The following is a 4,137-nucleotide window of genomic DNA, read 5'->3' as shown; positions in this document are numbered from 1 at the left end:
CCCGCCTCCCCGATCCCGCCTCCCCGCACCCTCCTGCGCAGCCCAGAGCAGTTGGGCCAACCTTATGTGCCCTTTGGTACCTAAACCACCGAGACCTGGGACCAAAGCCTTTCCGAGCCCACAGGCCAGACCGATGTTGGAGTCTCCCCCAAAGTGGATGGTTTAACCTCCCCCCCCAAAGGGGAGGCATTAACCTCACTGTGCTGTGCAACAACAGCAAAGCATCTGGCTAACAGACCTGCGGAAAAATTAAATGAGAGAGCAGCTTAGAATACAGCTTGACAGGCAGCAGCCCATGGGTACGCGGCAGTTGTTTTAATTAATATTAAACACATAAATACCGCAAATGTTGGTTTTGTATTTTCAGAGTTGGGAATGGAGGGTTTGACTCAATATTTTTCCCCAACTTAACCAGAAGCCACTATTTTGTTTGTTTTTGTTAATCCTCACCCGAGGATATTTTTTCCATTGATTTTTTTAGAGAGTGAAAGGGAAGCAGGGAGGGGAGAGAGAGAAACACATGGATTGGTTGCCTCTCGGCCTGCACCCCAGGCCCGTGCCCTTGATGGGGTATTGCGGAGTCCCGCTGAGTCACACCAGCCAGCGTGGGGCTTTCCGTCTGCTTTAATGCAGTGTCCACACTGCAGTCAGAGTGATATTTTTTCAATGTTTTATTGATATCAGAAAGAGAAAGGGAGGAGAGAGAGAAACATTAGTGGTGACAGAGAATCATTGATTGGCTGCCTCCTGCACGCCCCCTACTGGGGATTGAGTCCTCAACCCAGGCATGTACCCCTGACCAAAATCGAACCCGGGACCCTTCAGGCCGATGCTCTCTATCCACTGAGCCAAACCAGCCAGGGCCAGAGTGATATTTCTAAATCACAAATTTGATCATACCACTCCCCTACTTAAATCTTTTAATGTGCCTGCATCAAACTCCCTTGCAAATGCCATGGTCATAAGGCTATTATGACCATATGGTATTACTGCTGCCTACATTCATTTTTTTTTACTCACAAAACTCAGTCCCTCTTTCAAAGGTCTACAGAAAGCCTGTCAAACTCACGGCCTTCGGGCTGCATGCCTCGTTTATTTGGCCCGTGTTAGCCTTAGCATGTTAGCCATGCTTGGTCTACAGTCTAGTGCAGCAGTTCTCAACCTGTGGGTCGCGACCCCTTTGGGGGTCAAACGACCCTTTCACAGGGGTCGCCTAAGACCATCGGAAAACATATATATAATGACATATTGTTTTTGTGATTAATCACTATGCTTTAATCATGTTCAATTTGTAACAATGAAATTGGGGGTCACCACAACATGAAGAACTGTATTAAAGGGTCGCGGCATTAGGAAGGTTGAGAACCACTGCTCTAGTGGCTAGATGAGAATTTTGGCAGGGGCAATAGGATGCACTAAGTGCCATGATTGAAGTGATTATAGGATGCTCAGTAAGCAAAGGAGAAGCATCTGGTTCCTTGTATATGAGGGAGTGTTGGGGAGAGACTTCCCAGAAGTCGTAGCGATAGCTTTAAAGCAAAAGTAGTTAAGCAAGTGAAGGAACCCCAGCCTGCTGAAGATCTCAGCTGGTCTCCCGCAACATACATACTCTTGAGTATCATCTATTCTGGTGGAGCCCCCTGTCAAGTATGGGAGGGCTGTCAAGAACTCTGCCCTATACTTTCCTGAGTCCAGCCAGATCTATATACCCAACAGCCTATTGGACATTTCTACCTGGATGTCCCCCAGTCACCTCAATCTTTTTTCACCCCAATCTTATTGATTTTATCATTATGCATATTGATTTTAGAGAGCGAGGAAGGGAGAGAGAGAGAGAGAGAGAGGAAAACATTGAGGTGAGAGAGAACAATTGACTGCCTTTCCATACCTACCCAGCCTGGGGATCAAACCCACAACCTACGTATGTGTCCTGACCCAGAATCAAACCTGCATCCTGCCCTCGCCGGTTTGGCTCAGTGGATAGAGAGTCGGCCTTGGGACTGAAGGGTTCCGGGTTCGATTCCGGTCAAGGGCATGTGCCTTGGTTGCAGGCACATCCCCAGTGGGGGGTGTGCAGGAGGTGGCTGGTCGATGGTTCTCTCTCATCGATGTTTCTAGCTCTCTATCCCTCTCCCTTCCTCTCTGTGGAAAATCAATAAAATATATATTAAAACAAAACAAAACCCTGTATCCTTCTGGTATACAGGACAATGCTCCAACCAACTGAGCCACACCAGCCAGGGCATCACCTCAATTTTAACATGTCTAAAGCTCATTTTGTCTTCCTGCATAAACTTCCTAGATTCCCTGACTCCGGGAACTACCACCTATGACCAGCCAGTTTCCCAAGTTAGAAACCTGGAAGTCCGAGACCTTTGTCCCCCTCTCACATGACTGACTGTCATTGAATCCCTGGAGTTCTGCATTGGCCTTCTAACTCGTCTCTCATTCTCCTGCTGTCGAGAGAACATTTAAAGAGGCAGCTACCTAGCTCATGCATTAGATTGTGGATTCTTAAGACTAGGAATTAAGTCCTTTGTTCTCTGTGCCCCAGGGCCCCAGTATTCCCAGTAGTACAGATGAGTGTTCACTGTTTTTGAGTGAATAAATAATGAATGAGTAGCATGAAGGGAGAAAATTTTGTACCCACATTCTTGGAGTAGAGTGGTTTCTTGACTCCAGCAGGGGTCAGCCTGGCACAGCCTTTTCATCTGGCTTAATATGTGAGAAGAGAGGTTTCTATTCTTTTTTTCAAAATTTTTTTTTATTGATTTCAGAGAGGAAGGAAGAGGGAGAGAGAGATACAAACGTCAATGATGAGAGAGAATCATCGATCGGCTGCCTTCTGCATACCCCCTACTGGGGATAGAGCAGCCATGGGCAAACTACGGCCCGTTTGAAATGAATACAACTAAAAAAAAAAGAGAGACCATACCCTTTTATGTAATGATGTTTACTTTGAATTTATATTAGTTCACACAAACACTCCATCCATGCTTTTGTTCCGGCCCTCCGGTCCAGTTTAAGAACCCATTGTGGCCCTCGAGTTAAAAAGTTTGCCCACCCCTGGGATAAAGCCCGCAGTCCCAGGCATGTGCTCTGACAGGAATCTAATTGCAACCTCCTGATTCATAGGTTGACGCTCAACCACTGAGGAACACCAGCAAGGCGAGGTTTCTATTCCTTTAAGCCTAGGAGCAAATGGGTAGAGGATAAATTTCCTTCAGATAAATCCTCCTCTGTCAGTACTTTTTGCATTTTGGTAGTAATGAAAGGAAAATTTCTGGATTATGTTCAGATCGTGAGAGCTGAAGCAAATAGTTTCTTACCTGTCATCTCTTGCATTATTTCACTTTTACAGATGGACTATCCATCTAATAAACTCACCATCATTCAGATGATTTGCCTGCCTCGTTGCTAATGAACAAGTAATTAATTCTTAACATTTCCATGCATAATAATTAGGAAGTGGTAAAAGTTTATTTGATGAACAAAGGGGAAAAGACATTTAAGGTGTAGGAAACAGTTTAGGCTAAAGCACTGGATTATGAAACAGAATGGAATGTTTGAGGAGCCACAGAAGCACAATATTGCCTGAGTCTCATGCTGGGGTGATAAGGAGAGCAGTTGGAAAAGCTGAGGCTGGATTATGAAGAGTCATATATGCCATGATAAGAAGCTTTCAGCTCTTCCAGAAAGTAGCCAGAGGTGACCCAGGAAAATGGTTCAGTATTCATTTGACCCAGAACACCCCACAAAATCACGCAAATCAAGAGATGCAAATCTTCGTGTTCACTTTAAGGACACTGATGAAACTGCCCAGGCCATCAAGGGTATCCATTATCTGAAAAGCCACCAAGTATCTGAAGGATGCTATATTACAAAAGCGATGTATGCTGTCTCGTTGTTACCATGGTAGAGTTGGTAGGTATACCTAGGCCAGGGGTGGGCAACCTTTTTGTGAGTGTGTGCCAAAACCAGCAAAATCTCTGACTCAAAATTCTTCTGCGTGCTAATCCTAATTTTTGAGAACATGTTATGCCTACTTGTTATCTCTTAAGGTGTATGTATGTGAAGAACCTTGAAGAAATAATAAAATTCATTCAAGCGACAAAAACACAGTATATGTTGATGAAA

Source organism: Myotis davidii, unplaced genomic scaffold, assembly GCF_000327345.1.
Source record: "Myotis davidii unplaced genomic scaffold, ASM32734v1 scaffold509, whole genome shotgun sequence".
Taxonomy (NCBI): Eukaryota; Metazoa; Chordata; class Mammalia; order Chiroptera; family Vespertilionidae; genus Myotis; species Myotis davidii.
The sequence above is the reverse complement of the archived record's forward strand: the minus strand, read 5'-3'. Positions refer to the sequence as shown.